The sequence below is a fragment of the Equus quagga genome, chromosome 1 (genome assembly GCF_021613505.1).
Source record: "Equus quagga isolate Etosha38 chromosome 1, UCLA_HA_Equagga_1.0, whole genome shotgun sequence".
Taxonomy (NCBI): Eukaryota; Metazoa; Chordata; class Mammalia; order Perissodactyla; family Equidae; genus Equus; species Equus quagga.
This window is the reverse complement of record NC_060267.1, coordinates 99,695,195-99,708,699: the sequence shown is the minus strand read 5'-3', so window position 1 is coordinate 99,708,699 and position 13,505 is coordinate 99,695,195. Positions and strand designations below refer to the sequence as shown.

Here is a 13,505-nt window from a genome sequence, read left to right as displayed (position 1 = left end):
GGCCACGGGACTACCTTCTACAGTGGCAGGGGAGAGAGGAAAGGGATGCGTGTAGCGGCCGGGGGGGTGGTGGCGGCGGGAGTGGCTGGAGCCGACTCAGTGCTCTGCCCTCCTCCTTAGCAGAGACAAATGGCATTAAGCTCCCATTTAGAAACAACCACTCTGTGCCTGGCACCATGCTGGGGACACTTATACCTATTGTCACATAATCTTCACAACAACCGTGTATGGTAAGCACTGTAATTCCATCGTTCAAAGCAGAGCTCAGTCAGAGTGGTCACAGGCCCAAGCACACAGCCAGTGAGCAGCAGTACCAAGGTCCCAAAGGCCATGCTCCTCCATAACCCTTCAGAACTCCCTTGTAGCCATGGGTCCTTATTTTAAGGGGCCCTTGCCACTGCCCCTGCCCCTGCCCCAGCAGGAGGTCTTCAAGAACAGACACAAAAGCAAAGAAGAAACCACACTGGCTCAGGGCTGGGGCTGGACTTGCCCCATCAAGGCATCTTCTAGAGAAAAACCACTCTGTGCTGGTGTGAGGCTTCCCGGGGCAGCACTTATCTTCATGTTTAGCCCCTAAGTCTGTGGGCTGAAGCTTTAGGGGCTGAGGTTAGAAGCCTCATCCTATTCCAGGTAAGCATGCCCAGGCAGCCAAGCATAGGGCATAAAACACAAAACTCACAGAGAGAGGTGTAGACTCAAGTCCCAACACCAATGTCTGACCTGAGGAAGCCGATTTACCTCTCAGAACCTCAAGCTGCTCACCCATATGAAGCACCTGGGGAATACATGTGTCCCTAAGTCCTTCTTTTGGGAGGAGCGGGGAGAACCATACTTAAAGAAAATTTTTTTGGAAAATTCCAAATACGAATGGAGTTTTAGATGACACCAAGGAATTACTAATATTGTCAGCTGTGATAATGACATTGAGTTACGCAAGAAAATGTCTACATTTTTGAGAGATATATACATAAGTAGTAGGGGTAAAATGACTTGAGATCTTGTGAATCTATTTTAAAATACTTCTGAAAAAATGGGGCAGGATATTTGAAACAGGCATGGCAAAATGTTAGTAACTGTTAAATCTGCGTGATGGGTACGTCAGAGTTCATTCTATCTTGGGTATGTTTAAAACATTCCATTAAAACCAATAAATGAACAAGAATCTCCTTGAAGACAGACTCTAGCAACAAAGATGAGTGCAAGTAAGAACTTGGGAATGAGGAGGCATGCACCAAGGGCTGAGGGTAGCCATGGAAGCCATTTCAATACAGAATCAAGTCTAAAGAACTGTGATATTTATTCTTTCCTTAAAATGACGTGCCTATCATATACCAATTGAGTTTATTACAATTCTTGAAAGCAGAGACATATACTACAAATGAGGTCACTAAAATTGACTAAGAAAAAACCATGGAGCAGAACAACCAAGACCAGGAAGGCAGGAGGGCATCATAGAGTGGGGCTTCATTCCTCAAGTCAGTAGCTTGAGACAACCGGACTTCAGCATGTTCATCAGAGATTTAAAAGCAACTTCTAGTTGAACCATTACTAACTGGAAAGTAAAATAAGCTGGAGGTCTATGCAAATTAAAACAGTGAGAGGGAAAAGATCACACAGAAAATAACAAAAATAAAGACTAGAGCAAGCAAGCATAGAAAACATTTTTTTTAATTATGAAGATTATGATAGTTAACAACCTTGTGAAATTGCAGTTGTACATTATTATTAGTCATGTTGCAGGTATACTGGTTCACCCTTTGTGCCCTCCCCCGAGCCCCCTTTCCCCTGGTAACCACCGATCAGTTCTCTTTGTCTATATGTTAACTACCACTTATGAGTGGAGTCGTACAGAGTTCGTCTTTCTCTGTCTGGCTTATTTCACTCAACATAATACCCTCAAGGTCTATCCATGTTGTTGTGAATGGGACGACTTTGTCCTTTTTTATGGCTGAGTAGTATTCCACTGTGTGTGTGTGTGTGTGTGTGTGTGTGTATATATATATATATATATATATATACCATATCTTCTTTATCCAATCATCAGTTGCTGGGCACTTAGGTTGGTTCCATGACTTGGCTATTGTGAATAATGCTGCGATGAACATAGAAAACGTTTTTAAAAAATAGAACTTGATGACAAAAGACCAAATGTATAATAATAAATGTAGAAGGGATACACTAACCTATTAAAAGAATGAGGTTTTCAAAACACAAAATATAATCCCATTTTGATGTTTGTGATTGGGTGGTAGCATTTGAAATTTCTTCTCTCTCCTTTTTTCTCAGCTGCATTTTCTGACTTCCCCACAATGCACATGCACACACACACTCACCCACACAGGCATTCATGCACTGGCACTTCATGATTGCTTTCAACAGGCCAGGCATTAGTCTAAACATGGTACAAAGATTATCACACAATCACTCTCTTTTGTTTTTATTAAATTTTCCATTTTATAAATGAGGATATGGAGACACAGAGAGGTCAACTTTTCATTCTCTTAGTCAGCCAACAAAAATGGTTGTAATTTTCTACATAAACTTTAGAAAGTAACCGGTAATATCTATCATAAATGGTGAGTTAGTGTCAGACTTCACAAACTAAAGGCAAGGTCTCCAACAAGATTGCCCTCACTTCAGACAGTAGCCACAAGTTTGGGGGTCCCCAGCCCACACTTCTGGTCAACTGGCTGCAAATCTAGGGGGTTCTCACAACACCTATCAGGTTAGATATTTCACTAAAGCAATTCACAGAACTCACAAAAGCACTACACTTACAATTACAGTTTTATTATAAAGGATGTAAATCAGGACCAGCCACAGGGCCATAGGCAAGATATGGGAGAGTACTAAATGCCTGCCCTCACCCCACAGAATCAGGACACATCACCCTCTCGGCATATCAATCTATTCACCAACCAGGAAGCTCCACTGAGCCTCAGTGTCCAGAGTTTTTATTGTGGTTTCATTACATAGGCATGATTGACTGAATCATTGGCCAAGAGATTGAACTCAATCTCCAGCCACTGCCCCCATCCCCAGAGGTCAAGAGTTCAGGCTGGTGTCTATGGCCCAAAGCTCCAATCCTCCAATCACATGGCTGGTCTTTCAGGCATGACTAGCCCATCCTGAGCGTTCCCTTTAGCATGAACACAGGTGTGGTCCAAGCGCCCACCAGGAACAACAGACACTCCTATCACTGGGGAAATTCCAAGAGTTTTAGATTCTCAATCCCAGCAACCCAGGACAAAGACCAAATTCTTTATTACACAACAATAAGGCTAAAATATGTTCACACATCACTGCCCTCCATTCCCCCACAACCCCCACTGCAAAATATAAGTCTGCACCTATTGATGAAGCCATCTCATTCCTGGTAATCTGCCCTAAAGAATCTGAAATGCAAACAAATGCTCATCATAGTGTTACTACAGTAGGAACTATTATACACAATGCATATATTCATCAAGAGGGTGGATAAACAAAGTACAGCAGAGCAAGACAATGGAACACCATGGAGCCGTTAAATTTGTTTTCAAAGAATATTTAATGATATAGAACAAGGCTCATGGTTCAAAAAACTTTCTAAATCAGGGTCTAAATTTCTATATTCAGTAAGATCCCTATAGAAAAAAAGAGTATGTCAAAATATTAACAGCAGTTATCCTGAGTAACTAGATTCTTGTTTCTTCCTTATACCTTCCTCGATTATCCAGATTTTCAATATGCATAAATTATTTATATATTCAGGGGAAAAAAGGCTTTAAAAAAATAACACATGAAGAAGAAAACTATATACACTAACTCCCACGAAGCATTAATAAGCTAATTAACCTGAAAGTACATGGAAATGACTGCATTTCAATATTCAAAATTTCTTTTTGGTTCTTTTTCAAATCTATCTACTCTTTTTCATAATGTCCTAATCTCACTATGGATTCTATTCCTTCATTTACATTTCAAACATTCTTATTTTAAAGCCCCTTTCAGATTTGTTTTACGGTTTTTAGTTCCTAGGATGTGAATTTTCACACTTGTGTCTACAGAATGTCTTTTTCATGACGGTAATTTTCTTGTGATTTTGTCTGTAAATTCATCCTCAGCAAGGGTTGTTTTCTGTGGGAGGTCCTACACGTGTGTGACTGAAGAGTGCACCTGTGGGGTGACCAGGGGCTACAGCAACCATGGCCAAATAGCGTTCACCAGTGTTTACATTGATCTTGGCTCAGGGTTTCCATAAGTACCAACCATGCGGATATGAGTCCCGCGTCCAGGAGCATGCAGTCTCAGGAATTCTGTCCTCTCCTGGGGGAAAGGAACTCTTTCGGAGCCCACCTCCCAAAGTGAGCAATTTAATCTTGACCTGTTGGAGGAGAAATTTCCTAGTTCCCCTTCTTAATTTATGAGGTAACCCTTCACATCCCCAGTCTGGATACTACTGTGAACCAGCTGGCTTCCAGTCCTCTTTGCTGCTGTGAACCTGACTTCCTTTTCATGCCCAGCCCTTGAAGATGTTCCTTTCTGGCTTCCAAACCTAGCTGCATATTTCTCCTTCTCTTAGTGTTTCTTCACTTTATCCAGTATGCCAATGTGTTTGGGACACAAGGCCTCCCATGGCTGCACGGCCACCACATTAGCCAGAAATCTGAAAGAATGTGGTAAACTATAAAGGGTCAGGTGTGGCAAGTGAGAGATGCTTGACATGCCATTCTAACCCCTTGAAAACACTGATGGAAACTAAATTTCCTAGAGTCACTAGAAGTCAGTTCAGTGAACAGAGTACTGCAGCCAGAGCTGTACTGTAGTCTCCAAGTCAGAAAGACCTGGGCTGAACCCTGGTTCTACCAGCTTTGCAATCTGGGCATGCTCACGTGTACCATCACCCACCAACAGGGACATGGTGAGAACTGACAATAACGTACATAAAGTGCTGCAAAGGAAATACCGATGGAAGCCTGGTCTGCTGCAGGATGTTCCTGGGAAGTGCTCTTTGCTTAGCCTGGTCTCACAGGACACATTCAAGGACAGGCTGGGACTGTTTTGTACCAGTTACTTCAGGCAGGCACAGAGTCGGAGCTTCAGAACAGTGAGTGAGAAGCAGGGACCAGGAGGGCATAAAAATCCTTATGAGAAGGGCAAAAGAAGCTTCTTGTACTTGGAGGAATCCTCAGACTGTGTGGCTAGTAACGGCCAAAGCCATATATCCCCACAGAAACTTTGGAGAACCTGGCCATTTGCACTTCTGAGAACAGGTTTTGTTGTCTCCTGCTTCTTGTAATGGTCTCTGAAAAGGCCCCTATCATCTGACATTGAAGACATTTATGTCCTCTATGTCTGTGGGCACTTTCGCACCAATGACATCACTGGCCACACTGCAACAGCCACAGAAACCCCGTAACAGAGTGCTCAGAATGTGGGAGTAATTGCCACTGTTCCCAGTTCCACCTCTGAGATGTCATGTACCCAATTCATTCAACTCCAAAGATATTCCCTGAAAGGAACTCAGGCACCTTTGGATGAGAGCACAGACTCTGGAGCCAGAATCTCTGGGTTCAAATCTCAACTCCACTGCTTATAAAGCTAAGGACTTTGTTATTCCCTCTGTCCTCGGGTTCCTCATCTGCAAGATGGAGACGATAACAGTACCTATCCCATAGGGTGGTAGTGAGAAATACAAGTTACCATAATACAGAGCACAGAACAGTGCCTGGCACACAGCTAGTGTTATGTAAGGATTGACTGTTATTATTATTACTATTATTAGTCATTCTTTTGCTCACAAGTGCTATTTAGCAACAATACTGTATTCCTAGGACACAACTATAACCAGGACAATGTTTTCACAATGACCTCATCCCGCAGGGCAGTGCTGGGCTGCAGGGATACAGAGGAGAGACTCCTTCAAGATCCCTGTAACCAGGACCTCTTTGTTGGTGTCCACTCCAGGCCATGCACTACTCTAAGGGATGCAGCAGTGTAACAAAGCAACAAGGTCCCTGTCCTCAAGGACTTTACACTCTAAGAGTGCAAGTCACACTTACTTTTATATAGAGAGAAAGGCTAAGCAGAAAATAACACAGGACTATAAAAAAGACAGGTACAGAGTGGCAGGGTGCAGTGGGGTGATATTCGAAAATCAGTAGTCAGGAAGGGTCCCTTCGAAGGTAACAGGGCAGAGTGTTCTCAGCAGAGGAAACAGCAGGTGAGAAGGCCCTAGTGAGAGAGCAAGTCTGAGCAGCTGGACACAACAAGCCAAGGGGAGGGTGACCAAGGGGATGGGGCCAAGTCACATGGATCTTTGAAGGCTAAAATAGGAGCCTGGATCTTATTGGACTTGTAACAGAAGGCCAACGGCAGTTTTTTAAGTGGGGGAGTGATATATTTTTTAAAGTTCACTGTGGTCTCCATGGAGACAATGGATTATTAAAGACAAGAGTAGCAACAGGGAGGCCACTTGGGAACCGCTGCTGTATGCCAGTGGGAGAGGATGGTGGCTGGGCCAGGACAGCATTCGGGAGCATGGTGTTGCTCTGCTCCAAAGCTCACAGCCCAAGTGAACCAGCATGGACGCAGAGGGTGGCAAAGCTGACCAGGGGGATTCAGCCCCTGCTCCTGCCACAGATCTCCTCGACCAGGCCTTACCTGCCTCCTCTCACTGCCTGTTCTCAGGTCCATCTCCCCACTGGGCTGTGAGCTTCCCAACAGCGAGCACTGGGTTTACTCAGCTGCACAGTACACCTAGAGAACAGTGCTCCCTAACTATTTTGAAGATATGAAGGAATACCTGTCTAAAACTGAAAAGAGCAGATGGGAAGGGAAGGAACTCTTGTCTCCCTTAGGAGGAAGTCTACAACCAAGAAAAACAAAAAGCAGCAGAATAAACATGTTTTAAAGATTATACAAAAATAATCAATTGAAAGATGTGGAAATGCTTGCCTTTGGAGAGGGAAGAGGCTCTGTTCTTACCTCTCTACTAGACCACAGGCTCTGGGAGGCTGGGCCCCGATCCTGTCCTATCACCGTCCCAGCACAGCGCCTGGTGCGTCCAACACTTCCAGCAAATGTGAAAAAACGAACACGCAGCCTCGAGTCACTCTTCCAAAGCCCAAACCCAAGCCTCTGGAAACACACCAAAAGAACGACTGAATGAACACAGCTGAACTAAGAATTAAACACAATTCAAGACAGCAGAGCAGGGGCTGGCCCAGTGGCCAAGGGGTTAAGTTCGCGCATTCCACTTCAGCGGCCTGGGGTTCGCAGGTTCAGATCCCAGGTGTGGACCTAGCATGGCTCATCAAGTCAGGCTGTGGCAGTGTTCCACATAAAATAGAGGAAGGTTGGCACAGATGTTAGCTCAGCAACAGTCTTCCTCAAGCGAACAAAAAAAAATCCTCACACACAAAAAATTATTAAGACAGCAGAGCAGCCCGAGGAGCCCACCGAGTCGTGGACACTGCACTTGGCCCAGACAGCCTGCAGCATCTGTTTGTTAAAAAATTGTTTTAAGTTACAGCTGTTGTCTGGGCCACTTTATCAAGCACTTAAGATATAGAGCTGATTATTTTTCTGGCAACAATGAAAAAAGAACGGCTGAAAGTACGGTGTCCTGTTCCCAGCTGTTTCCGGAGCGGTTCTTATAATCTATGTCTGTGTCAGGGCCAGACAACTGAAGAGCTCTATACGTGAAGCTGGTTGTGGTTTGTCTTTCTTTTTCATTTTCGCCTCTTGCATTTCAGTTCCTTGAATCACGCAAAGTACAACCCCTTGGAGAGCATCTCTCTGTGCTTGCACTGCTATTTGCAAAAAGCCTCTTAAAAAGGGACTTGGATCAAAAGAAACCTATGTACACTGTGGCCTTGACTCTTGGTCTCTGTTCCTTTACTTGGATCTGGATTCCAACACCAGCTCTCCACTGGCCTGCTGTGTGGCCTTGAGAAACCCTCTTCATCACCAGCCCCGTGGCCCCAGTTTCCTCATCTATAAAACTTCAGAGAGCTGTGGAGCAAAGTGGAAATGTTTTCATAGTGCCAAGCACAGAGCCTGAAATATAGAAGGTGCTCAATAAATGGGATGATAATTAATATTTGACTCATCTCTCACACCACCCCTCTCCCTAAGATGCTGAGGTTTCCCCTGAGGCCCATCTCCAGGACAATAATCACAGCAAGAGTGGAAAAGAAGACCACAGCTGAGGTGACAAGTTACATACGTGAGAGGCTGGGAAAGGGGCGCTGGTGCTGTATCACTTGCTCCCAGACTCCCGGGTATTCATTTAATTCAAACACACCCAGGCAGGTCCCTGGGGCAACTGAGCAGGCCCAGAGGGTCTAGGCACAGGGGCCTAAAAGCCAAACTAGAGGACCAAGGTGTATGTATAATGGTCTCACTGAGTGATCCTTAAGCACCTGGCGGGGTGAGGCAGACAAGACCCTGTCTTTGGTTGTGCCATGGTGCTCTGTGATGGGTGGACTGGACACCACTTCTACCCCAATCCTTCTACTCCACCTGGGACGATACCCACACAAGAACCTGGTTAGCATTCAGTCAACCCTTGGGTGACACAAACCAGGGCTTTAAGTCAGCACCCCTGCAGGCTAGGTGTCCTTGTCTCACACACACAACCCACCACAAACCCGACTTCTGTTCCAGAACTTGGGATGGGGCTAATAATATCTGTATCCTACCTCACATTGTTGCTGTAAGAATTCAGTGAGCACATATAAAAAGCCCTTAGAATGGTGGCTGGCACAAAGCAAAAGCTATAAAAGCATTAGCTGCTATCATTATTAACATCTATAAAGGTAGGGTTGTGGGTAATTTTTATTTTCTTCTTCCTATGCTGTTTTCTAAAACTGGGATAAGAAAATTTACTTCACAATAAATACAAATACTTTATAATAAAAATTATTACCTACAAAAATATTACAGTAAAAATACTTGGGCTCTGTATATGATAAGACGCCATCCAGAGGCAAGAGGTATCCACCTATATGTCAAGTATCTGAAAATAGTCTTCAGGACCTCTGCCAAAGCCAATGAGGTCAAGATTGCCCCCACCTGCCTTTTTTGCCAAAGGATTCCAACCTACCTAAGTCCTCATTGTCCTAAATCAGTCACAGCTAATGGGACCGCATTGTGCCCTGTCCCAAGAGTGGCCTAGCCAGAAACTGGCCACTGACTTGTGACTTCTGCAAGCTGATCTGACAAGGTTCCGCCAAGGATCTTGTGAGTGATTCACTGAGAAACGGGGCCAGTGGGCTGGGCGTTGAGGTGAAGGGTGTGAGGTCGATCCCACGTACAGGGAGCTGTCAAGGCCTTGTGCAGGCCTGAGTGGGCCAGTAGAGGGGTGGAGGTGTGGATGGGTGGGCAGGTACCCTGGCTGGGTCAAGTGGAAGGCCAAACAGGCACGTTGCTGTGGCTGCCTGGTACAACCACCTGCTCTGACTTGGGCTCAGCATGCCAAATCCAAACACAGCTCTGCTTTTCCCAAACCAACCCCTTTAATAGAGCCATTATGAGCTAGTTTCTGCTTCTGGTAACCAATCGAGCCTAAACTAAAACCCCAGATCTGCAGACCTGTTAGAGGACATGAAGCCACCCCAGTGGAAGCTGAGCTTGGTGACTGGCCAAGCTTTGATGTTTCTTCATTCCACAACAGGCCAGAGTCTCAGACTTGTTTATTTTTCCTGTATAACTTTTGCAATGTTTCAGCTAAACAGGAAAGTTTTTATCAACAATTTCCAGAGTAAGAAAAAGAGCAGAATGCTTGGTTTGTAATGAAGATTGGTAGATCTGCTAGGCTGTGTGATGCATGAGAAAAGGTACTGCTTTGACAGATCTAGAAACCCATGCAGAAACTGTGCATCCCCTGCTGTGATGGAGACGCAGCACCCCTTCGACTGACTGCTCACAAAGCCTCTCTTTTCCTTTGGGATCACCTCTTTCCAAGTCTCAGTCCCTACTGTTTACGTAGTAGGAACTCCAGTCCCCGCTCCAGACAAAGGCAAGGGACCCAGATCCAGCCACTCAGTCTCTCCTGCGTCTTCGGCTGGAACTCCTGGGAAAGAGCTCTCTCTTTCTATTAGGGGAGCTGTCTTGGCAGAACGAAAATCAAATTGAAGAGTCCTGGGCAGCTCTGCAATCTCATGGGAGCCCGCTGGCCTGAGAAATAAGCCAACGTGAGGGAAGCAAACCTGGGAGACAGAGGTAGCATCCTGATCCCATCATTTGAGGTCCTGGATCCAGCTGCACTTAAACCAGGTCCTCACAACATTGCTGGTTTTCAGAAGTAGTTTGAGTTGAATTTCTATACTTTACAACCGAAGATTATAGACTAATACAATGTGTTAGCCCGTGACTTAACAATTCAACTTGAGTATCATGATTTTAATACCTTCGTAGCATTTTCCATGCTACTAAACTATTCACAGATGTAATCTCACTTGGTCCACCAACACTGTACAGTGTGTATTATGGTTACCCTTATTTCACAGACAAGCCCCAACCAATTAGTTAACTTCTGCCATCGATGTCACAATCATCATCATTTTATCCAAAGTCACACAGGTGTTAGGTAGTAGAGCTAGGATCCAGATATAGGTCTCCTGAATCCAAAACCCATGTTCTATCCCCCAGGGAAGGCCCCGCTCCTTCTGTGTGTTCAATCCCATCGTAAATGTGAGCAGAGACACAAAAGGAGAGTGTGCCTCACCCCTAACATCCAAGGGCTTGCAATCATCTTGAAACCAGACATAACTCCATGAAACAATTAGAGATGTTACAAGCATAATACAATTGAGAGTCCAAATGGATAGTCTAGGTACTATTCAAATGGCAGGAAGGTAAGGTGGCAAAGAGGCTACATTGCAGAGCTGGATGTTGGCACAGAATCTCACCAACATTATTATGGCCTCAGTAACGAAACACCGCATTTTCCAATTAAATTCTTCACCAACCACTTGAACTCCCCCATACCGGTCTTCAACCAAGATTTCCTCTATTCAGCCAAGGCTGCTGCTGGCCGCCTCCACCAACTGCCAAAGCATTCCCTCACAGCTGACACTAAGAGTAACACGCCCATTAATTGAGCCCACCACCTTCTTCAAAAGCGCCTTAATTATAGCTTTCAGCTGACACAGAGCACAAAAATTTCTAGTTTCCCTCCTGGAAATAAAGAGACCTCAGGTAATTCTATAATTCTACCTTACATCATTAATATCGTGGTGTCAAGTGATGGCCTCTGGGTCTGTAGTAGGTCATTTTCTATTGAGTAAGTATCTTAACTGATGGCTGCAGTTACCAAATGAATTCTGCCTCACTGATTGAGATAAAATTTTTAATTGAGGCATCTCATTTTACGTAACTGAGAAAACTGAATTTTTTTAATCTCATATTTTCCAACCAACTTACATTATATTAGTGATCTATCACTGAATGATTTTTCTTAGGTGAAAATTTTTTTCTTATCAAATCATAATTTAATATTAAAGATGTGTTCCAGAAATGAAAAGTCAGCAAAGACTCCAAAAGGACTTGAAGGTAAGTCCCACAGTGCAGTGGTTCTCAAATGTTAGTCATTCCTGGGCCATCATCACAAATTTTGCTACATCCACCACATACTTCCTGGTCTCATTTTCTTCTTTTAAGGATTCTGTATTCATGGAGATTATACTCTAGTGAGAGGACAGATAAATAATACCACATAATTAATTACAAAGGTCATTTCAGATGGTGACAAATACAGTGAAGAAACTAAATTTTGATTTTTTTTTTTAAAGATTGGCACCTGAGCTAACAACTATTGCCAATCTTTCTTTTTTCTTTTTTTCCCCTTCTTCTCCCCAGAGCCCCAGTACATAGTTGTATATTCTAGTTGTGAGTGCCTCTGGTTGTGCTATGTGGGACGCCGCCTCAGCATGGCCTGATGAGTGATGCCAGGTCCGCACCCAGGAACTGAACCGGCGAAACCCTGGGCCGCCGAAGCAGAGCGCTCAAACTTAACCACTCGGCCATGGGGCTGACCCCAAATTTTGATGTTTTGATGGTGACTTGGGGACAGGCACCATTAGAAAACAGGTTTGGGGACCCCTCCCTAGATGGTTTCCTTAGAGCAGAGACTGAAATGACAAAACAGATGCAGGGTGGTTTGAGCTGGGGGAACAGCAAGTGCAAAGGCCCTGAGATTTGAAAAACCACAGCCCATGCAGGTGAATGAGAGAGGAGAGGGCAACAATGCAGGTGCCACACGCCACAACAATGGGCTCAGCTTGACTCAGAGTGTAATGCCAAACCACGGAGGGTTTCCTCATGGGGGACATGCTTATCACTGCTTTTAGTTCTCTCATTTCCCAACTTTAAATTTTGAAGAATTCCAAACCTATAGGAAAGCTGAAAGAACAGAATAATGAACACAGTATACCCCTCACTTAGTTGGGCCACTAACTGTTAATAGGTTGCTACATTTGCATTCTCTCTCACTCCACAGCATACATGTATATACACGTATGTGATATAGATATATCTAATACATACATAATTATATATAATACATAATATCTATAATTCATAAAATATATATAAATGTTTCCATAACCATTTTAAAGTAGGCCACAGACACAATGACACTTAAACCCTTAACATCTATCTTCTAAGAAGTGATATTCTCCTACCCAAGAAATTTAACACTGGTACTATACTATTACCTAATCTACCACCTATACTCCCATTTCCCCTAACTGTCCCCATAACGTCTTTCAGAACTGTTCTTTATTTTTTCCAGATCTGATCTCTTTAGTTTCCTTTAATCCAGAAGTGTCATCTGCCCTTTTTTTTGTTTTGGTGGGAGGTGGCAGAGGTGTCTTTCATGATTTTAACATTCTTGAAGAGCCTTGCCTGGTTTATTTACCTAACATTTTTCTTTAAATTGACATACTTTTTTATACTGAAAAAGTAAAGCCCAAAGAAAGCAAAAACTTGGATAAAAATAACAGGTTTGATGTACTAGTTACTTGGGGTTTTTTTCTAATACACACTAAAATAAGGGTGTAGCTTTAAGACTAAAAGCGTCTGTCCGAAGATATTCCCTTAAATATCCTATGTGCCACATGTGAGAAGCCACCTCTCCAGCCTGGTCCCCACCCAGCCTCAGTCCACCCCTCCACCGGCTCAGCACCCCAAAGGCTCCTGACAGTGTATGCAGCAGCTCCACCGATGGCTCCTCAGGAGAAGTCAAGACCTCCCTGCCTGTGACTTCTGCCAAGTCCTGAATGTCACGTTCCCCATGTATAGATGAGAAAACTAAGGCTTACAGAGATTACGATGCCTGTCTAAACCCTCCAAATCAGCTAGACTGCAAAGAACTTTCCACGACACTGCCGACATGCCAAGGACACGCCACTTTCCTCTTGTCCTGGCTAAAGATCTCCAGACCCTTCCCCAGGAGTATCACCCACCCCATGTGATAGAGGATGTGCCTAAGAACCAGGAGGATGAAGAGCTGTGCCCAG

General features: G+C 44.2%; 1 protein-coding gene across 3 annotated transcripts in view; it reads right to left on the bottom strand.

Moving 5' to 3' along the window:
- EEFSEC (eukaryotic elongation factor, selenocysteine-tRNA specific) overlaps positions 1-13,505 on the bottom strand; it is a 259,452-nt gene that overhangs the window by 188,470 nt on the left and 57,477 nt on the right. The window contains exon 1 of one of the 3 annotated variants that reach the window (XM_046644476.1): positions 6,967-6,981. The exons of the other annotated variants lie outside the window; for them this stretch is intronic. The gene's annotated coding sequence lies outside the window, so the exon portion shown is untranslated. Of the gene's footprint in view, positions 1-6,966; positions 6,982-13,505 lie in introns of those variants that run through there. 3 annotated transcript variants of the gene reach the window in all.